The sequence below is a fragment of the Sus scrofa genome, chromosome 6 (assembly GCF_000003025.6).
Source record: "Sus scrofa isolate TJ Tabasco breed Duroc chromosome 6, Sscrofa11.1, whole genome shotgun sequence".
NCBI classification, from domain to species: Eukaryota; Metazoa; Chordata; class Mammalia; order Artiodactyla; family Suidae; genus Sus; species Sus scrofa.
The window spans coordinates 41,295,865-41,312,248 of record NC_010448.4 but is presented as its reverse complement, the minus strand read 5'-3'; positions in this window follow the sequence as shown (position 1 = coordinate 41,312,248).

The following is a 16,384-nucleotide window of genomic DNA, read 5'->3' as shown; positions in this document are numbered from 1 at the left end:
CTGCCCCCACCCCCTTTGCCTCTGCTATTTGAGATGACTCATTCCATATGCAGGCAGCTGGATGGTCACCCCTGTAATCCCAGCCCCCGGGGTTCACCTCCCTGTGACCTAGCCAAGTTCATAGCATTGTATGATATAGGATATGATGGCTGGTACCACGATTGGTGAGATAGAGTGGGACCTGGCCTACCCAGCTCAGCCCGGGGGCAGTGGACAGATGATATGAGTGACGAAGGAAAAAATGCCCCAAACATGCTTCAAAAGGATGTTTATAAATGAGTAACAGTGAAATCATGGGTTAACAGCATGGATTAAGAATATGCTGGGGAGTTCCCGTTGTGGCTCTGTAGTTAACGAATCCGACTAGGAACCATGAGGTTGCGGGTTCGATCCCTGGCCTCACTCAGTAGGTCAAGGATCCGGTGTTGCCGTGAGCTGGGGTGTAGGTCACAGATGCGGCTCGGATCTTGAGTTGCTGGGACTGTGGTGTAGGCCGGCAGCTACAGCTCCGATTCGACCCCTAGCCTGGGACCCTCCATATGCTGTGGGTGTGGCCATAGAAAAGGCAAAAAGAACAAACAAAAAAAAAGAATATGCTGGATACCAGGACTGGAATTGGTAAAATGAGACCATGCCAATTAAAATTATGGTTCCCCTAAGTGCGGTGACGAAAGTAGCTGACAAATATAAAGCACTATGCTTAGTCCATATCAAGTAAAGTGCCATATTGTTATACCTATAGCTATATCAACATCCTTTTATTTGGCTTCAGAGAAGCTAGTTTCGGGGTACTTTCTGGAAGAGGCACATTTTAAGTGAAGATTTGAAAAGCAGAGTTGTCAAGTATGAGATGAAACTGCTGGCTGCCCAAGTAGATAAGCCAGGGATTTGAAACATACAGCCTAAGGGAGTTCCCACTGTGGCTCAGCAGAAACGAATCTGACTAGCCTCCTTGAGGAGGCAGGTTCACTCCCTGCCCTCCCTCAGTGGGCTAAGAATCTGGGGTTGCCATGAGCTGTGGTGTAGGTCACAGACGCGGCTCAGATCTGGCATTGCTGTGGCTGTGGTGTAGGCTCCGATTAGACCCCTAGCCTGGGAACCTCCATATGCCGTGGGTGTGGCCCTAAAATAAAAGACAATAAAATAAAATAAAAGACAATAAAATAAAATAAAAAAAGTAATAAAAAATACAGCCTATGTCTGTGGGCCTACTTCTGTTTTGTACATAAGTTCATTTGTATCATTTTAGATTCCTCATATAAGCAATACCATATGCTACTTGCCTTTCTCTGTCTGACTTACTTCACTTCGTATGATCATCTCTAGGTCCATCCATGTTCTGCAAATGGCATGATTCCATTCTCTTTATGGCTGAGCAATCGTCCATCGTGTGTAGGTACCACATTTTTATCCATCCCCTCTATAGATGGATATTCAAATTGCTTGCATGTCTTGGCTATTGTAAATAATGATGCAACAAGTATTTGGGTGCGTGTATCTTTTTAAATGACGGTTTTCTCTGGATATATGCCCAGGAGTGGGATTGTAGGATCATATGGTAATTCTATTTTGAGGTTTTTTTAAGGAACCTCCACACTCTTCTCCATAGTGGCCATACCAATTTATATTCCAACAATGTTCAGGGTTCATTTTTCTCCACACCTTCTCCAGCATGTATTATCTGTAGACTTTTTGGTTACCAAAGGGCAAAGAGGGGAGAGGGATAAAACAGGAATTTGGGATTAATATATAACCATTACTATATATAAAATAGACAATCAACAAGGACCTACTGCATAGCATGGGGAAATGTACTCAATATTTTGTAATAACCTATAAGTGAAAAGAATCTGAAAAAGAATATATATATATATATAACCATTATAAATCACCAATAATTCAATAAAAATAAAAATTAAGTTAAAAAACAGAAGAATAAAAAATATGACCTGAAAGTTCCTTGGAGAAATGCAATTCCAAGTAATAGTTTATGTGGGTTATGTCCTTTAAATAATGGTAGAATTGGAGTCAAATCCAGGTGTCCCACAGGGCAGATCACATAATAGGAGCAGGACACATCCATCCTATGAACCTCGGAGGCTTATGGAGTAGCTCAATACTCTCCCAAACTCTCTGATGATAAGAATTACTACTTTAGTGATTGTGAGTCTAATGTAGCAACTTTGACTGGATACTTTCAGGTGATAATGGCCATAAAATCATTTTGCATCTTGTTAAATGGCAGATTCTGAATCTGTGTGTTGGGCTGGGACATGAGATTCTGCATTTTCTATAAGCGCCCTGATGATGTTGATGCTGTTTTACTAAGGACCACGTTTTGAAAAGCAAGAGATGTGGACCAGCTGTCTCAAATGGAGCACTTATGAACTGTATATGGTCATAGATGTGTTTACACTCCCCCCCCCTTTTTTTTTTTTTTTTTTTGCCACACCTGCCACATGCAAAAGTTCCCAGGCTAGTAGTCGAATTGGAGCTGCAGCTGCTGGCCTAACACCACAGCCATGGCAATGCCGGAACCGAGCTGCATCTGCAACCTACACTGCAGCTTGTGACAATACTGGCTCCTTAACTCACTGAGCGAGGCCGGGGATAGATTCTGCAGCCCTGTGGACACTGTCAAGTTCTTAACCCACTGAGTCACAACAGGAACTCTATGTTTACATTTTGTCAAGTTCTATTGCTCGTATTTTTTAAAAATGGAAGACTTCTCTTCTAACCATGGAAGCAACTGTCACCAGACTGGTTCTGTTATCATAAACAACTATAAAACTAGACACAATTTATATGACAATTATTTTCAAGCAATACAAAATAGATAACATAAAACAGTGATTCTCGAAAGTAGAGAAATAAAAGATAAGCTCACTGGTCATTTAGCCTTCTGCCTGGGGTCAAGTTACAAACACAGCCCAGTAAGATGGTGTCTGCACAAAGCATAGTAGGTCTGTTGAACTAAGGAGACAGAGATTAGAGTTTGGGTCACTTCAACTGCTTGGAATTTGCACCGTGGCGTATCATAGAAAGGAACTCTGTGTGTGTTGTCTGTGTGTCGGGGGTCAAGGGGGCCTGGAGGAGCCACATAGATCCACAGCTGAGGGCCAGTGTGCACATGCATGGAGAAGATTGCCCAGCGCTTACCAAAAATCGGTAGCTAAGGAATTGAAATCAGAACAGAGAGACAGACCAGGAGTTCAGCGGTGATGGAGCAAGAGCAGTCTTGTCAGGGACTCATAAGCCTATCTGAGTGAAGAGATCTCTTTAGCATCTTGTCAACACCCCAGGCATCCACAGAGTCACCAGAAAATTTGTGTCTTAGATACAAGAACTCTACATTTGACCTAAAAAGTCTACATCCAACCCCAACAAGATGTAAAGACTTTAGAGATTGAGTGAAAGCTACAGGAGATTGGGAATACCTTGGACTTTTCATATATCTGCATTAACAAGAATAAAAACAAAACAACACAATCCACCAGTGATTAAACTGCCTAATAAAACAATAATACACCCCTTTAAAAAAATTTTTTTTTCAAGACTGCACCCAAGGCATATGGAGGTTCCCAGGCTAGAGGTCGAATTGGAGAAACAATAATACACTCTTAATTATAGCTAACTGAATCCAGATTCTCTATTACATATCATCTATAATGTACAATATTCAACCATGCATCATTAGATATACGAAGCCTAAGGACAACATGATCTAAGATATGGAAAATGTAGTACAACAGAAACTAGACGTGAGATGGCCCAGATGTAGGAGTTAGCAAGTACTTTAAAGCCACTATTATAAATATGTTCAAAGAATTAAAGGAAAATATAATCTCAATGAATTAACAGAAAAATAATTTGAGCCGAGAAATGTAAACTATAAAAAAAGAACCAAATGGAAATTATAGACCTGCAAATTATAGTAACTGATTTTTTTTTAAAATGCCAGACTTAATGGAAAATTTTAAATGGACAAAGAGTGGCCTCATTTACAGAGCAAGACATTTTCCAACTCGAAATGTAGAAAGAAAAAGCATTGGAAAAAAAATGAGTAGAGACTCAGGGACCTGTATGAAAATAATAAATTATCTACTAACAGCTCTGCAAGAGTGGGAGTTTACAAGACCTTTTCATAAATTCTGCAGTGTTAAAACTGCTTTCATGACATTACTTGCCCTTTCCACTCCCATTCATTCATGGGTATACAGTGAGGTTTCCCAAGGCTGAATGATGTGTTATAGCCTAACAGACTGATGCAAAATCGGATGTGAGAATCTAGCTCTCTTTTATTTATTAAGCCGGAATAACACTCCTAAAAATTATGAAGTGATGCCATTCTTTTTACTAGGATACTTAAAATATGGTTTTTTTTCCTCATTAAGAGTATGTTATTTATGTTAACATGTAATGGCTTCTTTCTTCTTTTTCTCCTATTCTCCTCCTCCTTACTATGATTTTTGTTTTTCTTTTGTTTTTAAAATGAATATTTTTAAGAATTTCTCAGTTTTAATTTCTAATGCAATAAGTATCAATAGATGTATTCCAAATAAACAAATGCTCTTCAGAGTCCTTGAATTAAAAAAAAGTTATTGAAGTAAAGTTGATTTACAATGTTGTGAAATGAAGGGAATTATATAAAATGGAAATTTAAATCTCCAAATATTCTGAAATAAAACAATTTTATAAATAATTAATGTCAATGAAAATCATAAGAAAAATTTAAAATACTTTGAAGCTAATGAAGATGAGAATATAACATTTAAAAACTCATGAGGTAGAGCCAAAGCAAACTTTGAACAAAATTTAGAGCTTTAACTGTCTATATTAGAAAAGAAAAATGCTTAATACCAACAATTTTTTCTCAACTTACAGAGATAGAAAAAGGAAAGTAAAATACGCCCAAAGTAATAGAAGGACAGAATTAATGCATATAAAAGCAGACATTAATGAACAGTAAATACACATGTAGAAAAATTAACAAGGTCAAAATTTGGCTCTTTGAAAAGATTCATAAAAGTTTATAAACCTCTAGCAAGAAAAACTGATGAACGAAGAAAGAAGCTAAATTACTAATATCTGAAATGCAAGTAGCTATATTAATTCACATTCTACAGAATATCAATACATATCCAAAATAATAACAAATACACATACTAAGGAATAATAAGAAATTATAGTAATAAAGAAATAATAATAATAAATAAGAAGGTGTGAAAAACCTTATGCCAATAAATTTAACAGCTTAGATGGGCAAGTGTCTTTAAAAATACGGTCTTCTAAAACTTAATCAAAGACATAAGAAATTCTGAATAATCCTATATATTAAAATAATTGTATTATCAAAGACCTTCCTGCAGGGAAGCTCTGTGTTGAGTTCAGTATGGCATTTTATCAAATATTTACAAAAGCAACAACAATAATACTAACAAATTTTCCCCTAAATTACAGCAGGAGAAACTGCTTCCTAACATGTTTTATGAGGCCAAAATAACCCTGATATCAAGCTGACAAGGTCACTACAAGGAAAGAAAATTACAGACCCAAATCTCTTATGAACATCAAAACCAAAACCCTTAATAACATTATCAAACTGAATTTAGTTCTATGTAACAGGTATATCCGAGGTTTGCAAAGATATTTCAACATTTATAATTAATCAATGTAATTTAACACATTGCAGAATAAATGAAAAAAAAAATCACAGTCATCTCTATACATGCAGAGAAAGAACTTGGTGAAATCCAAAGCCAGTTTGTGACAAAAAATCAGCAAATACAGATAGAAGAAAACTTTCTCAACCAGATGGTAAGAATCTATGAAAATCATACAGTAACCATCATTCCTAGGGGTTAAAGACTAAATGCTTTTCTCTGTGACTGGGAACAAGGCAAAGATGTTAGTCTCATCTTTTCTTTTCAATATTGTACTGACATCTTGGCCAGTGCAATAAGGCAAGAAAATAAAAGATGTGAATATTTAAAGAGGAGAAGTAAATCTTTCTTTATTAATACATGATGTGATTGTCTACAAAGAAAACCCTAAGGAATCTACTAAAATCTACCAGATCTAAAAATAAATACAGCTAGGTCACAGAGTGCCAGATGAATGTACATATGAATGTATATATAAGCAACAACCAGTTAGAAAATAAAATTTAAAAATAAAAATAAAATATTCAGGTCAGGAATAAGTTTAATGAAAGTTGCTTGCAAGATTTCTGCAAAGAAAGAAATTACTGAAAGAATTAAGTTACTAAAAGACATTAAGGAAGATCTAAATAAATTAAAAGCTACATCTGTGTTAACAGATTAGATGATTAGATTGTGTTCAAATGTCCATTGTCCTCAAATTGATGTAGTTTCAGCGAAAATCTCAGAAGGCTTTTTCTTTTGTATAAGTTAACAAAATGATGCTACAATATGTCTTAAACCACAGGTGACTTCTATTAAACATATAAAGAGGAATTGGTGCCCATCCTCCTTAAACTCTTTAAAAGTTGAAGAAGAAGGAATACTCCCAAAGACATTCTATGATGCCACCATCACCCTCATTCCAAAACCAGACAGAGATACCACCAAAAAAGAAAACTATCGCCCAATATCATTGATGAATATAGATGCAAAAATTCTCAACAAAATCTTAGCCAACCGAATCCAACAACATACCAAAAAAATTATACACCATGACCAGGTTGGGTTCATCCCAGGTTCACAAGGATGGTTCAACATACGCAAATCAATCAGCATCATACACCACATTAACAAAAAAAAAGTCAAAAATCATATGATCATCTCAATAGACGCAGAAAAAGCATTTGACAAAGTTCAACATCCATTCATGATCAAGACCCTCGCCAAAGTGGGTATGGAGGGAACATTCCTGAATATAATCAAAGCCATTTATGGTAAACCCACAGCAAATATAATACTCAATGGGGAAAAACTGAAAGCCTTCTCACTCAAATCTGGAACAAGACAGGGATGCCCACTCTCACCACTGCTCTTCAACATAGTTTTGGAAGTCCTAGCCACAGCAATTAGACAAACAAAAGAAATAAAAGGCATCCATATAGGAAGAGAAGAGATCAAACTGTCACTGTATGCAGATGACATGATACTATACATAGAAAACCCTAAGGACTCAAACCCAAAACTACTTGAACTGATTAATAAATTCAGCAAAGTAGCAGGATATAAGATTAACATTCAGAAGTCAGTTGCATTTCTGTATACCAGCAACGAAGCATTAGAAAAGGAATACAAAAATACGATACCTTTTAAAATTGCACCTCACAAAGTCAAATACCTCGGAATACACCTGACCAAGGAGGTAAAGGACCTCTATGCCGAGAACTATAAAACTTTAATCAAAGAAATCAAAGAAGATGGAAAGAAATGGAAAGATATTCCATGTTCCTGGATTGGGAAAATCAATATTGTAAAAATGGCCATACTACCCAAAGCAATCTACAGATTCAATGCAATCCCTATCAAATTACCCATGACATTTTTCACAGAACTAGAACAAACAATCCGAACATTTATATGGAACCACAAAAGACCCAGAATCGCCAAAGCAACCCTGAGAAACAAAAACCAAGCAGGAGGCATAACTCTCCCAGACTTCAAGAAATACTACAAAGCCACAGTCATCAAAACAGTGTGGTACTGGTACCAAAACAGACAGACAGACCAATGGAACAGAATAGAGAATCCGGAAATAAACCCTGACACCTATGGTCAATTAATCTTTGACAAGGGAGGCAAGAACATAAAATGGGAAAAAGAAAGTCTATTCAGCAAGCATTGCTGGGAAACCTGGACAGCAACATGCAAAGCAATGAAACTAGAACACACCCTCACACCATGCACCAAAATAAACTCCAAATGGCTCAAAGACTTAAATATACGACAGGACACCATCAAACTCCTAGAAGAAAACATAGGCAAAACACTCTCTGACATCAACATTATGAATATTTTCTCAGGTCAGTCTCCCAAAGCAATAGAAATTAGAGCAAAAATAAACCCATGGGACCTCATCAAACTGAAAAGCTTTTGCACAGCAAAGGAAACCAAAAAGAAAACAAAAAGACAACTTACAGAATGGTTTCAAATGATGCAACTGACAAGGGCTTAGTCTCTAGAATATATAAGCAACTTATACAACTCAACAGCAAAAAAACCAATCAATCAATGGAAAAATGGGCAAAAGACCTGAATAGACTGTTCTCCAAAGAAGATATACATATGGCCAACAAACACATGAAAAAATGCTCAACATCACTGATTATAAGAGAAATGCAAATCAAAACTACCATGGGATACCACCTCACACCAGTCAGAATGGCCATCATTAATAAATCCACAAACAACAAGTGCTGGAGGGGCTGTGGAGAAAAGGGAACCCTCCTGCACTGCTGGTGGGAATGTAAACTGGTACAGCCACTATGGAGAACAGTTTGGAGATACCTTAGAAATCTATACATAGAACTTCCATATGACCCCACAATCCCACTCTTGGGCATCTATCTGGACAAAGCTCTACTTAAAAGAGACACATGCACCCGCATGTTCATTGCAACTATTCACAATAGCCAGGACATGGAAACAATCCAAATGTCCATCGACAGATGACTGGATTCGGAAGAGTGGTATATATACACAATGGAATACTACTCAGCCATAAAAAAGGATGACATAATGCCATTTGCAGCAACATGGATGGAACTAGAGAATCTCATCCTGAGTGAAATGAGCCAGAAAGACAAAGACAAATACCATATGATATCACTTATAACTGGAATCTAATATCCAGCACAAATGAACATCTCCTCAGAAAAGAAAATCATGGACTTGGAGAAGAGACTTGTGGTTGCCTGATGGGAGGGGGAGGGAGTGGGAGGGATGGAGCTTGGGCTTATCAGACCCAACTTAGAATAGATTTACAAAGAGATCCTTCTGAATAGCATTGAGAACTATGTCTAGATACTCATGTTGCAACAGAAGAAAGGGTGGGGGAAAAACTGTAATTGTAATGTATACATGTAAGGATAACCTGACCCCTTGCTGTACAGTGGGAAAAAAAAATATGTCTTAAACGGCAAAAAATCTGAAGTAGTGAAAATATGTTTTTCTAAAAAAAACAACTTTGGAGGACACTACTTGATTTCTATAATGCTACAAAAATTAGGTGTCTATATGGAAGAAAAATAAACCATAAGCCTTTTGTCACTTCATTTGGAAGAATTAATTGAAGACTGATCACAGATCTGAGCAAGAAAGTCTAAAACTGTAAAACTTTTAGAAGCTAATATAGGAGATCAACTTTGCAACTTAAGGTTAGAAAAATATTTTTGAAAACACATAAAGCATTAACTAAAGAATAAAAAGGACAAATTGTACTTTATTATAATTACAATAGTTTGCCTTTCAGAAGACTTTGAGGAGAAAAGGCAATATCAAGGCACAGTATTATTTGCATCTATCTGACTAAGGCTTGTATGCAGATTATAAAAAGCTCTCTTACAACTCAGTAATAGGAAGGCAAACAACTAATAAATAACGGGCAAAAGATTTGAACAGACAATTCACAAAAGAAGATATACAGATGGCCAATGAGCACATGAAATGATGCTCAACTCCATTAGTTATTAGGAAAATGCAAATTAAATGAGATACCACTTCATAACTAAATGACTAAAATGATGACTAAAATGACTAAATGACTTGAGTTAAAAAGATGGATAATACCAAACATTGGGAAAGATGTTGAACAACTGGAACTCATCTATTAGTGGGTGGGCTGGGGGCAGGAGTGTAAAATGGTACAATCCCTTTTGAAAACTATTTGGCAGCTTCTTATAAAATGAAGCATGCCCTCATCAAATGACTCAGCAATTCCATTCCCAGATTTTTACCCCAAATAAATGAAAAACACATGTCATGAAAAGACCTGTCCAGAAAATACATAGCAGCTCTATTGCTAATAGCCTAAATCCGGAAAGAACCCAATGAATGAACAAAAATTATGATACGTTTATATATGGACATTATTCAGCCATAAAAAGGAGCATCCTACTAATACAGGCACCATCATGGATGGATCTCAGAGACATCATCCGAGTGGAATAAAGTGGGCAGGAAAAAAAAAATAATGCGGTAGGATTCCATTTATTTTAATTCTAAAACAGGCAAGACTTATCTGTAGGGCTAGAAACCAGAGCAGTGGTGTACTGGAGCAGGGGGTAGAAGGAAGGAGATGACCTTTGGGCACAAGTGGGAGCTTTCTGGGAACTAGCATTGCTGTGAGCTGCAGTGTAGGTTGCAGGTGCATCTCGGATCCTGTGTTGCTGTGGCTGTGGTGTAGGCCGGCACTTGTTCAGATTTGACCCCCCTAGCCTGGGACTTTCCCTGCTGCAGGTGCAGCCCTAAAAAGAAAAAAAAAAAAAAAAAAAACTGAAAAAAGAAAGAAAGAAAGTAAAGGAAGGAAGGAAAGAAGGAAGGAAGAAGAGGGAGCTTTCTGGGGAGATGGAAATATACTTTGGTAAATATCATTGACCTGTGTACTTAAAGTGTGTTAATTTTACTACTATAAATCAGACCTGAAAAAAATCAACTTTTTAAAAAGTGGATGCATTTAACATAAAAATCTGGATATTAGGATTCTCTTGAAATCCAGATCTAGAACTCTTAGGCAAGAAACCCCACATAGCGAGCAACAAAGAGGTGGAGCTAAGGGCTGCCTGCCCCATTCTGATAGGACAAGCATTTTTCTCAAGTCCCCACAGCCCCACCCGCTTCCCCAGTCATGTATGCTGTCACTTTTTGCTATCTGTTGAATGCCTTTTGGCCTCTGCTCTTAACAAACAAGTTTGTTCATTTATTCATTGATTTATTCAGCCATCAATCATTTGTCAAATATATTCTGAATTCTCTAGACTGGCCATTTCTTCTTCCTGAGATCAATCCCTCTTCATTTGTGGAGAAGGAGTCAAGCTGATGGCATCTTACAGACCCTCCCCCCAGCTTAGCTACCTTTGGCTGGAGGGGTGGGGTCGCCTGATTTAGCTCCTCTGGAATAAGGAACACAGGCCAGGAGGAAGGGAGTTGAGGTCACTCTGTTCCCGTTGACCTTGACTCCTGAATCTTTTCCCAAAGACCATCTCTGGGGTGAAGGAACATGTGGCTGAGGTCACATTATAGAAAACCCAATCAGAGCATATAAATCAGGGTCTGGAGTTAAAGAAAAGTGGGATTTTATAAAATGGATTATTATTATATGGCCTTGGCTGTGTAAATCAGTCAGTTGTAGCTAACGTGCTAATTTCCTTTAGAAATTCCTGGGCACGACTTGCAAAACTGCTGTAGGATCTGTAAGCTCCGATTGGAGTTATGTAAATCCTTTGCCTCCCTGATAAAGCAGTTGAATGTTTTAACTAAATCTAATTCTTAAAATAATGATTTCTGAATCAAAACTTTGCCGGGAAGATTTACAGGCAAGTTTTATAAATCAGTGGCAAGATATATAACTCAGATAGTGAGAAGTGCAGATTTATAAATCCAACTTGTAAATCAGGAGAAAAAACATCATGTTTTACACTAAATAATATTTTTACAAATGGCACCTCATACATCATGCAATTGCCACAAATCTTTCACGTTGGAGTCAGGCTACATAATACCAGGCGGAATCACAAAGGAAATTGAGGCTTGGGTGGTGATGTCGGCAGGAAAACTCGTGGGTTTGGAAAATGCTGTTCGTGGGTCCCCCTGATCAATGCAGATGGGCGAGGGGCTCGGGAATCTGACTCTCCTGGGTTTGTAATTCCTCTTGGCAGCCTGGGAGCTGCCTGACTGAGGGTGAATTTCATCAGCATCCAAGTCTCAGTTTACACATCTATAAAGTGCAGACAATAATCCCTTTGCCAAAAGATTGTGGGAGGGATTAAATGAGATAATATCTGAAAAGCGATGAGCTCAGAGTCTGGAAAATACCGAGGGCTTAATAAATATTCATTGTTATCTGTTGCTACATGATCAAATTTATGACTATTGTGCTTGTTATTATTATTTTCAATCTGCATCAGTTTCCCATTCCATGACTTATTAAAAAAGCAGGGTCATGGATGAGGCAGTTGACTCCTGGGCAGCTTCCTGGAAGCTGGTTTATGTCCTGTTCCAGATGTGTTAGGCTGGACCATTTTCCCTGGCATTCCTTAATTTCTGGCTGCCAGAACGTCCCCCCCTCACCAAGGCTCCTGAAGGCCACTTTTTGAGAATCCGACTTCTACGGAGAATTTAAATAAAAGCTAATGTTTTTAAGAAGCTTGTTACAAAAGTAATACATTTTTATTGCAGAATATTTGTAAAATAATGAAAATCACCAATACTCTTGCCACCCAGAGATAATCACTGATAACTTTCTGGTTATCCTCTTAAGGTCTTTTTCTATGCATATATTTACATATATACATTTAAAAAAACAAACAAACAAAAAAAAAGAGATCACATGGTGAAGGTTTGTTTTGCAATTTTTTTTTTCCTGTTTAACTGTATATTGTGAACCTTTTCCAAAGTCACTAAATAGTCTCCGTGTGATTTTTTTTTTTTTTATGATCCTGGATTATACTGCACCATAATTTATTTAACCAGTTCCATATTGTCAGACATTTATTTTGTTTTTAATTTTTTCCTATTATAAACAACCTTCCAGGGAACATCTTTTAAATAAATTTCTGCAGTTATTTATGATGATTTTCTCAGGATAAATTCCTAGAAGAAGAATTGCTGTGTAAATGGGCTGTGCACGTTTTTCAGAATTTTGCCAAGTTACCCACTGGAAAGCTTGTATCACTTTAAGCAAATGCCAGCAATGGGGTGCCCATTTCCCCATGCTCCAGACAATCTTTTTTTCTTTTTTTAAAAACTGTCACTGTAATAGCTGAAAAATTGTATTTCACTATTGTTTCAGTTTGCACATCTTTGACAGCTTGTAAAGTTAAACATTTTTCATATTTTTGCCGTTAGTACTCCTTTTGTGAATTTCCTAATCATGTCTTTTGTCCACATTGGCATTTCAGAGCCTTAGAAATATTAACCCTTTGTGGCATAGGTTGCAAATATTTTATTCTCAGATTGTCATTTGCCCTTAAATTGTGCTTATGGCAGAAGGTTTTATTTGAGACGTAGTTAATTCTATCAATATTTATTTTATGATAAGATACTTGGTTTTCCCAGCACAAGAGCAAGTAAACATGCACCCATATTTACTTCTAGTTTTTCATGTATATGTACTTTATTTTTATTTTATTTTATTTTAGGGGCACACCTGTTCCCAGGCTAGGGGTCGAATCGGAGCCGCAGCTGCCAGCCTACACCACAGCCACAGCAATGCAGGATCTGAGCTGCGGGATCTGTGACCTACACCACAGCTCACAGCATCAGGGATCCTTAACCCACTGAGCAGGCCAGGGATCAAACCCGCATCCTCATGGATACTAGTCGGATTCCTTACTGCTGCACCACTATGGGAACTCCTTGTATATGTACTTTAAACCTCAAATCCACCTGAAATTTATATTAGGATATGGTGTGAAGTAGCGATAAATTATTTATTCTTAGGATTTCATAATTGTCCCTTTATCACTTCCCCCAAAGCACCCCTCCTTCCATGAACAACATTCTTTATTATTATTATTATTATTATTATTATTTTTTTGCTTTTAAGGCCGCACCTGTGGCATATGGAGGTTCCAGGCTAGGAGTCTAATCAGAGCTATAGCTGCCAGCCTACACCACAGGTCATGGCAACACCAGATCCTTTACCCACTGAGTGAGGCCAGGGGTTGAACCCGCAACCTCATGGTTACTAGTCAGATTCACTTCTGCTGTGCCACAATGGGAACTCCTGAACAACATTCGTGTATATTCTTTCCACCTGGCCCCCCCATTGCCCAGTCTATTTTAACTATTGCAGTTTTAGAATCTATTTTCATCTCTGTTTGGGCAAATATCCCAAGATTTCTGTTTCATCAAATTCTACTTCGTTATTTTGTTTATTGATTCTTCTAGACATTTAGAATTCCTTTGTCAAGGGTCAAAGAAAAAATGATTAAAATGTGGATTGGAATTACAACAGACATCAATACATTGGAGCAATGCCTTTACAACTGGTAGCCTTCTCTTCCAGGGGAAGGTGCATGGCATGAGCCTACTCTTATTTCAGCTCTTCGCGTCAACATCAGTAAATATTGTTTTTCTACTCCCTCTCAAAACCACTGGATCAGGAGGACTTCCTGATCAGGTAGGACTGGTGTTATTTGACTGTTCCACTGGAATTCAAAATCCAAAGTCCTCTGAGAGGATGGAGAAGAGGGACAGAAATTCATCTAAGGTTACGGTGACAAGGATGTTTGTGTCTCCCCTTTGAGGCACTCACTTCCGGGAAGGTTCTATAGAAAATTTCCAACCCCAGAGTCTACAAAGGACCCTGGAGTCACTGGCACACATCAATCGCTCTGCGCAGGCTTGCTTAGTATCTTGGCTGGCAAGCTTCAGAGTTCAAATACCCCAACGGAAGGAAGAAAGTTAGACCTTCAGCTGCTGATTGAAACACCACAAAACAAATAATAATGAAAAAAAAAAATTGAAACGCTTGTCCTGGGAAATTGCACCGGGAAAGACACTTGACATTGTCTCAAGTATTAGTGGGCAATTCAGGAATTATGAGAACTCAACCATGCTTGCTTGTTTTCTGGGTGTGACTGGATTCCCTCTACTCTCCTTTCAACTCTCCAATGAAGTATGGCTTTGGGCACCATGAATGGATTTGGAGTCTGAGAAGATGATTCCAACTGTTGCCTGGAGAATGTTGTGGGGAGCAAGAATGATCACAGGAGGACCAGTGCGGAGACAGTTCCCTTGTCCAGATGGGGACATGAGGGTATTCCGGACTTATTGAGGGCAGTGCTGGTGGCAGGAAGTCTAGCAGAGTCTAGATATATTTTGGTGATAGAATTCATCGGTTTTGATGGTGAGATAAGAGAAAGTGAGATGGCAAAGATGAGTCTCAGGTTTCTGGTGAAAGAAACTGAATGATTGCTGAGATTTATAGGCTGATGTAGGAGAAGATTGGGGAGGAGCAGGAATAGGATTGGCCAGAGCTGAATTTAGGATGTGCCTGTATAGCTCCAGACTGAATTCGTACTGGCCTTAAGCGACAGAAGTCCATCTCCAACTCTTCTAAGTGAAAAAGAAGAGTCTTGCCTGTGTACTAGGCTGTCTAGGGGTGGGAAGTGGTGTTCAGATCCAGGTGCCCAATGTCGTCATCAGGAATCTCCTCTCTCTTCTCCCCTCTCCCTCTTGACACTGAATCCAAATCTTCTCCCTCCCCCACACCCCTTCCCCATCTGATGGGCTTTCTCTGTGTCACTTTTATCCCCAGGCAATGTTCTCCCCAATTATGGTGGTAAAGTTGGCTTACCAACCAAGTATGGTGGTAAAGTGGGCTCAGCCAATCTCAGACTTACATTCTACCAATTTAACAATCCCAGTAGAAAAATAAATTATTTTCTCTCAAATAGAACCAACAAAATTATTGGGAATAAATGTTCTTGACCCACTTTCGATCATACACCTCTCTTTATACCAATCTGATGCTGGTAGGCCACTCGTAGGACCAAACCACATGAAGCATGTAGCTGCAGGTTCTCCAAAGTTAAACTGGTTACTGTTCCTTACTAACACCATAAAGAGTTTGGGCAGACAAACCACAGATGCCTATTATTTGCCAATGGATAGGTCCCCTTCTACTTGATTGTCCAAAACATGTTTGAGCACGGAAGCAGTGATAGGAATAATAATGCCAGGACAACGAATGCAAACAGAGAGTATCCTGATCCCTTGGAGACACGATTGCCTTATCTGCAGGTCATCAAAGTAGAGGTGTTACTCGTTGTTGGTGTTCAGATGAGAGGGCTGGGGTGGCACAGAGGAGCTGGAGCAGGTGACGGGAGAAGTTCTGATGGAATGATAAGAAATGAAGCCAGTCTGGTGTGGGTTGAAGATTGAAAGCAGATGAGGGGATGGAATGGCATGTGGGCACAGCTCCTCTCCAGCTAGATTAAGAAGGATAGCAGGGAGATGAAGTGAGAGTAGGAACGGAGTATATGGGAACACGGAAGATACATTTTTAGGACAGGGGACAAGTGGATCTTTTTGGAGAAAGAAATAGTGACCGTGGAAGGAAACCCTGAGAAGCTGGGAGGAGAAGAAGGGGTCTTTCAGAAGGAAAAGGGCTAGCTCCACATTGGTCACTGAAGGGAAGCAGGGTGGCGAGGAGGTGCTGGCGGGCTAGCAAAATCAGGGTTGGG